We start from the raw sequence: 10,373 nt of genomic DNA, 5'->3' as shown, positions 1-10,373 counted from the left end.
GTGACTGGGTTTTGACAACACCTTTGGCCCATATATTAACTTAGATTAAATACAACAGCACCTATGTGCAAACACCTTTGAAAGTTTGGCTTACAGTGACCAGAAACTATCTGCCACTTGGTTACCTACAGTTAACATTGCCTTCATTTAACAAATCAGTTTTAAATGCAAAACATGTTTTGATAACCTTACATAAAAAGAAAAAGTATCCAGCACATTTAAGGTGATTTTATTCAGTTAAAAAAACAATTTTAAAATGCTGGTTTTGAGCATTTTAAATTGCATTCTAATTTCCATCCAAATGTAGCTTGACACAAATCACACACAAGAAGTTAATCTAGTAAATAAGAAATGCATCATTTACCATTTTCTAACATAAAAAATGTAAAAATTTAAATTCTGAATGTTAAGTTATATAATTGCTTAAATAAATGCATATGTGCATAGATATTATACATATATATAATTTAGTAAAAAGGGTGTATTTCATTGCAAATCAATATGTTTTAATAGCTACCAACCAATGAGAATGAACCTTTCTTCAGTAAAAGAACTAAAAAGTACAAATGCAAAATAGGATATAACTTGAGTCAGGGTTTCTAGTTTTCTTATTTAAATCATGATTCAGATTAGTGATTTAAATCACTCCGCTCTGGAAGTAACTATTACAGCAAAGCAGGAAGGCACAAAACAAGGACCATGTCAGCCCCACCCCAGGTGTCTAAGGGCTGCCCCTAATTTACAGAAAATAAAACTGGATGCAGCTGTCTTCCCTGGACTGTGACCCATCATCCCAGCATACAATGCAACCTGGCCACTTAGATCAAGGCAGAGCACGCTGAGACATGCGAACATAGGTGCTCAGATAACTGCCAAAATTAGAGCAGCAAACCTCATTTTACACTCTTAAAGCATCAACCAAAGATAAACGGACAATGCTACATGCCAAAATCTGGGGAACAGGCTCTGCCCCACCCTGCCAGCAATATCAGCTGCTCCATTCAGTGCCACAGACTCCCATTAAGGGAGTCACCGATTGAAACCAAACAGATTTCAAGATCACCACTGGTTGTCAACACACAATTGTCATGATCCCTTCCCAAGGCAGAGAAACAATGGTGCCTAAGGGGCTAGAGAAGGAAGAGAAGAGATGCAGCATCTCAATTCCACAACAGCCCAGAAGGCAATGTCCCTTGGGTACAAAGGAAGGTATATTCACAGATCGGGAGGGCAAGAACACTTAGCACTCAGAGCAGATTAATCCTTCCTCCTCCAAGGCGTAGTCAACCCAAGGTCACATCAAGGCAGCAGCAAACCTAGGATTAAAACTCTGCCAGCCTAATGCTCCTTCCTGCAGTCTGTGCAGTCTTCCACTGACACTATCAGCATGGCTCTGATCCACAGAGCAAGTGTCAAATGCTGGCACATTGCTGAGGAGACACCAGTCTCTTTCAGCACCCAGGCCAGCCTGTCTCACTTGCTAGAAGGCTCCCCCAACAACCCCTCCTTGCCTGGCAGCACTAACATCCACTCAGACTGACACAGGCAGCCTGGACTCCATCCAGTTCCTAGAGAGAGCTCGAGGCAGAGCCAGTTCCCAGTACTGTCTGCAGCTTCCTGAGGGGCACAGAGCCCAAAATGCAGGCAAAGGGGGCAGTGCTACCCACAGACAGGGACAAAGTGACCAACAGCCAGGAAGGGACTGAACAGCTGCACAGGAGCGATAGGGGAGACCCCATAATTTCAGATGGCATGTCCCACCAGGGATCTGCTCCCCATGTTCCACAGAGAAACGGAAGGATCACAGTTGCTCCAGGACAGGAAAAGACGGTTACTCACCTTTGTAACTGTTGTTCTTCGAGACGTGTTGCTCATATCCATTCCAGTTAGGTGTGCGCGCACCGCGTGCACGTTCGTCGGAAGACTTTTTACCCTAGCAACACTCGGCGGGTCGGCTGGGTGTCCCCTGGAATGGCACCGCTATGGCACCGGATATATACCCCAGCCGACCCGGCCACCCTTCAGTTCCTTCTTGCCGGCTACTCAAAAAGTGGGGAAGGAGGGAGGGTATGGAATGGATATGAGCAACACATCTCGAAGAACAACAGTTACAAAGGTGAGTAACCGTCTTTTCTTCTTCAAGTGATTGCTCATATCCATTCCAGTTAGGTGATTCCCAAGCCTTACCTAGGTGGAGGGGTCGGAGTGAGATGTGGCAGCGTGCAGAACCGCTGAGCCAAAGGCTGCATCATCTCTAGACTGTTGGACCAGAGCATAGTGCGAAACAAAGGTGTGGACCAATGACCAGGTAGCTGCACGACATATCTCCTGGATAGGTATGTGGGCCAGGAAGGCGGCTGATGAAGCCTGAGCTCTGGTCGAGTGCGCAGTGAGATGGCTCGAAGGAACATGAGTCAGGTCATAACATGTGCATATGCACGCCGTTACCCAAGAGGAGATCCTCTGGAAGGAGACAGGTAGTCCCTTCATCCGTTCAGCCACTGCAATGAAGAGTTGGGGGGATTTCCGGAAGGGCTTCGTCCGCTCGATATAAAAAGCGAGCGCCCTACGGACATCTAAGGCATGCAACTGCTGCTCCCGTCAAGAAGAGTGAGGCTTCGGAAAGAAGACCGGGAGGAAGATGTCCTGGCTGGTATGGAAGGCCGACACTACCTTAGAGAAGAACGCTGGATGAGGTCGCAACTGTACCTTGTCCTTGTGAAAGACAGTATATGGTGGGTCCACCGTAAGGGCTCGAAGTTCGGAGACCCTTCTGGCCGATGTAATGGCCACTAGAAAGACTGTCTTCCACGACAGGTATAGCAGTGAGCAAGTTGCCAACGGCTCAAAAGGCAGATGAATAAGTCTGCTTAGGACAAAGCTGAGGTCCCAGGTGGGGGCAGGGCGGCGCACTGGGGGGTAGAGACACTCTAGGCCCTTAAGAAATCTAGTAACTAAAGGGATGGGAAAACATGGAGTGGCCACTCTCTCCAGGATGGAATGTGGAGATAGCCGCCAAGTGCACCCTCAAACAAGATATCGCCAGGCCCTGCTCCTTAAGGGACCAGAGGTAGTCCAAAACAGTGGGGATCGAGACCTCAGAAGGAGTAGTATTCTGCGATGCACACCAGCAGGAGAAACGCTTCCACTTGGCCAGGTACATTGACCGAGTGGAAGGCTTTCTGCTACTTAGGAGAATATGCTGTACCGAAGCGGAGCAGCGTAACTCCGATCTGATCAGCCATGCAGGAGCCATGCCGTGAGATGAAGGGCCTGCAGGTCCGGGTGGTGAAGACTGCCGTGGTCCTGTGTTATGAGGTCCGGAAGGAGTGGCAGGGCAATTGGGCTGGCTATGGACAGGTTGAGCAGTATGGTGTACCAGTGCTGTTTGGGCCATGCTGGCGCAATCATGATTAGATGCGCTCTGTCCCTGTGGAGTTTTATCAGGACCTTGTGAACCAGAGGGAATGGTGGGAAGGCATACAGCAGGCGGTGCTTGCACGACAGGAGGAATGCGTCCACGATCGATCCTGGTGAAAGACCCTGGAAGGAGTAGAACGCCTGGCATTTCCTGTTCGTGTGAGAGGCAAACAGATCTATGAGGGGAAAGCCCCACTTCTGGAAGATCGAAAGAATAATGTCTGATCTTATCGACCATTCATGACAGAGGAAGGATCTGCTCAGCTGATCCGCCAGAGTGTTCCAAACCCATGGGAGAAAGGATGCTACCAGGTCTATCGAGTGGGCTATGCAGAAGTCCCAGAGTCGAATGGTCTCCTGACATAGGGGGAAAGATCGAGTCCCTCCCTGTTTGTTGATATAATACATGGCCGTTGTGTTGTCTGTAAACACTGGGACACAATGGCCGTGTGGGTGCTGCTGGAATACCTGGCACGCGAGGCGGACTGCTCTCAGCTCTCGGACGTTTATGTGGAGCTTCAGCTCTTGTGATGACCAAAGGCCCTGGGTACGAAGGTGTCCGAGGTGAGCTCCCCAACCGAGAGATGACGCATCTGTCATTAGGGAAAGCGAGGGCTGTGGTGGATGGAACGGTAACCCTGCACACACCAGGGAGGGAGTTAACCACCAATCAAGGGAGTGTAGGGTGTTTGGGGGAACAGTGACCAATGTGTCTATTGGGTCCCTGCCCTGATGGTAGACCGAATTGAGCCATGTTTGGAGGAGCCAGAGGCGGAGCCTGGCATATATGGTCACGTAAGTACAGGCAGCCATGTGGCCTAGGAGACCAAGACACGTGCGAGCCGAGGTCGTCGGGAAGTTCTGCAGACCTTGAATGATCACCGTGATTGCCTGGAAATGCGGCTGAGGTAGGTAGGCCCTGGCTAGATTGGAGTCCAGGGTTGCCCCTATGAAGTCTAGCCTTTGTGTGGGAACCAGTGTGGATTTCTCCGTATTGAGGAGCAGACCCAAACATGTGAACAGGTCCCCGATGATGTCCACGTGCTGTCTGACCTGTGTCTCGGAGGTCCCTTTGATGAGCCAGTCGTCCAAATATGGGAATATGTGTATCCGACGTTGGCGGAGGTGTGCAGCGATTACGGCCATACACTTTGTAAACACCCTTGGGGCTGTGGAGAGGTCAAATGGGAGGACCATGAATAGGAAGTGCTGGTGATTGACTACAAAGCGCAGATACCGCCTGTGTGGAGGGAAGATGGCAATGTGAAAGTATGCGTCCTTCATAACGAGGGTGGCATACCAGTCTCCAGGATCCAAGGACGGGATAATGGTCCCCAGGGAGACCATGCAGAACTTCAACTTTACCACGAACTTGTTGAGGCCTCGCAGGTCTAGGATAGGCCTGAGGCCTCCTTTGGACTTGGGGATTAGAAAGTAACGGGAGTAAAACCCTTTTCCCTTCTCGTCTGGTGGTACCTCCTCTATTGCTCCTGCGGCGAGGAGAGCCTGTACCTCTTGTAAGAGGAATTGCTCATGAGAGGGGTCCCTGAAGAGGGACTGGGTTGGAGGGTGGGAAGGTGGGGTTGAAACAAATTGGAGGTGGTATCCTTGTTTCACCGTGCGTAGGACCCAGAGGTCTGAGGTCAATTGGGACCACGCCGGGAGGAAGTAGGAGAGGCGGTTGGAGAAGGGAGGAGAAGGATCCTGTCCTGAAACTGGTACGCCGTCCTCGTGCGTACCTTCAAAAGGCAGACTTAGGCCCCGGTGGTGGTTTTGAGGGGCCGTGGTTTTGACCCCCTTGGGGCCCGGACTGGAGTCTACGGCCACCCACCCCACCCGCGCCTTCTGCCGAAGTCTTGCCTGTGCCTGGGCACAAAGTACGGCCGGTGGGGCTGGGGCCGGAAGGGTCTGCGCTGGGTCACGGGTGTATGCATGCCCAAAGAGCGCATAATGACCCTGTTGTCCTTTAAGCTCTGCAACATGGGGTCGGTCTTCTCTGAGAACAGACCCCTGCCATCAAAGGGTAAGTCTTGGATGGTGTATTGCAGTTCGGGCGGCAGGTTGGACACCTGTAGCCATGAGATGCGCCTCATGATGATGCTGGAGGCCAGAGTTCTGGCTGCCGAGTCGGCCACATCTAGAGAAGCCTAGAGGGAGGTTCTAGCCACCTTTTTCCCTTCTTCAAGGAATGCAGTGAATTCCTGGCGAGAGCCCGGGGGGAAGAGTTCTGTAAATCTAACCACCTCCGCCCAGGTGTTGTAATTATAACGGCTCAATAGAGCCTGCTGATTTGCCACCCGGAGCTGTAGAGCGCCTGCCAAATATACCTTGCAGCCGAGTAAGTCCACCCGCCTAGCCTCCTTTGATTTGGGGGCTGGCGCCTGTTGGCCATGGCGTTCCCTTTTGTTGACTGATTGGACAACTAATGAGGAGGGTGGACATATAGGTATTCGTACCCCCGAGAGGGTACCATGTATTTCCTCTTGACTCCCTTTGCCGTAGGGGGAATGGAGGCTGGGGACTGCCTTAAGGTGTCCGCAGTGGCTTGGATGGTCCTGATAAAAGGCAAAGCCACCCTAGTGGGGGTATCCGCCGGCAGGATGCTCACTACTGGGTCCTCGACCTCTGGGACTTCCTCCACTGGAAGATTGATGTTGAGTGCTACCCTCCTAAGAAGGTCTTGATGGGCTCTTAGGTCTACCGGAGGGGGCAATGAGCAGGAGGTCCCCGCCACCGCCTCATCTGGGGAGGAAGAAGATGAAATGCCGGGGATGAGCGGGTCCTGTATAGCCTCTTGCTCGTGCGTTGGTTCCTGCTCCAGCGGCACCGGGGAACCCGGTGGGTGGACCATCAGCTCCTTTGTCCCAGATGGAGGGGGACGGCTAACGGTGGCCTCTGGTGCTCGATGCTCTGAGGAAGTGGAGCGGGTCTGAACCAGTGGAGCACCTCAGGCCTGATGGTACACCCAAGGTGTCCAAAAGGACCACTGGTGAGGTCCTGGGTCCCGAGAGCGGACCTCCTGGAAGGCTCCGGTAGGCACATCCGTATCGCGGTCTTGGTCATAATAACTGTCCGCGTGGGAGGACACCGACGTCTGTCTGGATGGCCATGGAGGAGCAGAAAAGCTTTTTGCTGAAGTTCCCACGGACCTTGCTCCCCTCTTTATCGGAGACCGGTGCCAGGATTCATAACGGTACCAGGATCAAGATTGGGACCTGCGACCAGGCCAGTGCCGGGAGGTCGACCAAGATCTCGAGTCCCTGTGGCGTGAATGGCTCCGAGAGGCACGGTGCCTGGATTGGTGTCGAGAACTGGAGCAGTGCCGCGGGTAGTAAGACGGAGAGCGGGGGACCAACCGGTGCCACGAGTCTGACCTGTGCCATGTAGGACAACGGTGCTGGGACTGTGAGCGGCGTCGAGAGCGGGAGCAGCATCTCAACCTGGAGCATCTGCAGGACCGCTATCTTGAGCGGTGCCGGTCCACTGTGCTGACAGACGGTGGTCTAATCAGGGTCGGCTTGCCTAGAGATTGGATTACCCGCACCGGTGGCGCCGGGGGTAGAGGCAGTGCCGAGTCTGTTAAGGCGATTAAGTCTCTCACCGCTGAAAACACCTCTGGCGTGGACGGCATGGTGAGCTCTACCGCGGCACGCGCCGGGGAGCTAACAGGCGCCGGACTCGACGGCCCTTGTGGGACCGGAATCGATGGTGTCAATTTAGTCGGTGCCGCGGTGGGTGTTGGCGCTGGGCGATCCAATCTAGGCGTACTCTCTGGCTGTGGTGCGGGCGGTGCCAAAGCAGCAGGAGTCTTGGCCTTCCTCGACCTCGGGGAGAGGGAGCGTCGGGGAACCAACTTCGGTGCCGGTGACGGCCAGTGCCAAGAGTCCTTAGGCATATCGGTGCGATCCGGTGCCGCGGAGGCACTTCTGCTCACCGACTGACCAGCGCTCGGTGCCAAAGATGGAGGGGTGAGAGCCGCCTCCATGAGGAGCTGTTTCAGTCTGATGTCCCGCTCCTTTTTAGTTCGCAGTTTGAAAGCCTTGCAAATGGAGCACTTGGCCGTTAAGTGCGATTCCCCGAGGCACTTTAAACAGGAGTCATGTGGGTCTCCTGTTGGCATCGGCCTCTGACAGGCTGAGCACGGTTTGAAACCCGGTGAGCCGGGCATGGGCTCCGGCACCGGGTGCAGGGAAGGGGCTACTCCCTGAACCCCACTAACTAATACAACACTAACTATACTATTAAGGTAAGAACTTACAACTAATCTATCTATATATATACACACAAGAATTATAACTATATACACGATGACAAACGAGAAACTACGAGTAGCTAGGGAGATGGAGGTCAGCTAAGCTGCACTCCACTGTTCCAACAACCGACATGGGCGGTAAGAAGGAACTGAAGGGTGGCCGGGTCAGTTGGGGTATATATCCGGTGCCATAGCGGCGCCACTCCAGAGGGTGCCCAGATGACCCGCCGAGTGTTGCTAGGGTAAAAAGCCTTCTGACGAACGTGCACGCGGCCCGTGCACACCTAACTGAAATGGATATGAGCAATCACTCGAAGAAGAACAGGCCTTTCAGGATTCACATTGGTGCTGGGAGCAGATTTCATCCCCAGTGCATGGACAAGCTCCTTCCAATCTACCCCTCTAACGTCCCTCCATAACCTGCTCCTACCATGCATGTTGCATTATTTATCATGTATTCACCACCAGGATTCCAGTGTGCAATGAATACATATTTACAATCCCCAGAGGAAAGCCTGATAGCAGTGAGCTAGTCAGACACATGCTGAGCAAGACCATCCCCCCCACCCCTCCCAGTTCTGCCGACGCCTGTCAATCCTGTCAGCATAGCTCCCCATGCTATTCCAGCCCTAGCCTCTCCACTCCATAGATCTGCTGATGCCTCTCAATCCTGAGCTAAGATCCTCTGCCCCTCTACACCTCATGCTACCCCAGGTCAGTCACACCTGAGCTGAGAGCCTCCCACGCGGGTAATGACACATCTGTTCTTGATAGGTTGCACAGGACAACTCTGGAGGAAGCCACGGAAAGGACGGGGCCACATACCTCCTGGGGCCAAATCCTCAGCTGGTGGGGTTCTTCTGCCAGGGTTCCCAAAGCACCAGGTGAGACTGAAAGTGGCCTTTTATTCTCGACTCTCTAAAGACCCTTCTACCTAGAGGCTGCCAGGCCAAGGCTGATCCCAGGAGAACTACCCCTCGTTTGCTGTGCACAAGGAAGGCTGGCCTCACATCTGCAAGGGTTTAACAGACCCACTAGGTTTGGGTAGCTCTGGAGCATGCGAGAAATGATATCCTCTCCCATCTGATGAGAACTCCTAGCTATTATTGGGCAGCCCTAATCCTGCCCAACTGAGCGTGGCATGGGCCACATGACACAGAGCAGACTGCAATGGCTCTGCAACCCACAGAGATTATCAAGCCCAGCAGTCAACAGGGCTGGGAAACTGCTCCAGATGGGATCTGCATTCTTCACAGACCATCATCCCTCCATATCATCCCCGAAGAGCAACCTACATGATGTGTGGTCAGTATGTGACAGCATAGACCCAGATGTCATACCCTGGCCCTCAGTGGGCTACGACAGCGCATTGCATTGCCTTGCCTTCTGCAGCAATCTGGCATGCACAAACTGCACCCACTGTACCTCAACCTGACCCATAGGCACATGAAGCGCAGCAGCCGTGGGCAGAGCAGCACACCACACGCAAACTGCACACAGGGCCTGGCCCCTGGGCAGTGTTCCTCACACTGCCTCATTCCTCTGTGCTGCATTTTCCAACAAAGGGACCTGTGGGAAGGAGGAGGGGTCCGGGGAAGCAGGGTGAGTGGGCGGATGATTCAGGCTCCATCCCCCAGTGACATGGAGGCGGATTGTACATGAAGCCAGGCTGGGGGAGGGGGGACACTTCTACGGCCGCAGGAGCCAGGGTTGGGTTTGCTGGGTATTTGTGAAACAGTTGTCTGCCGAGACACTCACACAAGTAGCACATCTGCTCCCATGCCGGTGGGGGAGGGGCAGAGGCAGCCTGTGAGGAGAGGGAGGCGAGGAAGACAGCTCAGGCCCTCATCAGACCCCTACCCTCTTGCAGCCTTCTCCCTCCTCCCCAACACCACCCTCCTGGCTGCACCCTCCACCAGCAGAGGTGACCAAGCAGGGAATTTCCTGCAGGCTAGTAGCTCTGGGGCAGAGAGGCTGGGATTTATCACTCCATTAATGAGAGGAGTGCAGAGTGTCCTCCAGAGAGATCCAATCCCAGGCTCATAAGCACAGGGGATTTCATATATTACAGCAGGATGGATGGGGGTGAGGGGAAGGTAGCAGGAATGGGGCAGGGGGAGAGGAGGCAGCTGAAATCAAACACATACTTGGAGACTTCTGGCCCGCGTCCCTGATGGAGCCCCTGGGCTCCAGAGCCACTTCCGGTTAGCCTTGAACGCAGTGGCTTGAGTCTTAACCTCTCCCATTTCCCTGAAGTGCCTCCCCCTGGCACAGCAGGGCTGGCTATGGGGGAACTATGGGAGTCACTCCAGCCCAGCGATCTCCTAGGCAGGGCCCACTGGCTACGGGGATGTGCAGGAAAGCTAATGCATCTGGCAACAGAGAGAGATTCAGTGGGAAGGAGAAACCCCAAAGCATTCGAGAAGCCTGGGGGTGAGAGTAGCAAGCTCTGGATTTTAGCAGTTTTGAGCTGCACATGCAGCAATATCCTGGGGCACAAAGGGGATAGACTCCCTCCAAAGCATCTCTGGGATGACCCCACCCAGAATCGGGTTCTCTTCTGAAGCCTCATTATCAGAAAGATAATGACAAACTGAAGGAAGTTCAGAGAAAAGCCATAGAAATTATCAAGAGCACACGGGGACTCACTTATTGGGGAAGAGATCAGAAATTCAAAATCCACATCGTTTAGGGGGTGGGG

Source organism: Chelonoidis abingdonii, chromosome 8 (assembly GCF_003597395.2).
Source record: "Chelonoidis abingdonii isolate Lonesome George chromosome 8, CheloAbing_2.0, whole genome shotgun sequence".
Classification (NCBI taxonomy): Eukaryota; Metazoa; Chordata; order Testudines; family Testudinidae; genus Chelonoidis; species Chelonoidis abingdonii.
The sequence above is the reverse complement of the archived record's forward strand: the minus strand, read 5'-3'. Positions refer to the sequence as shown.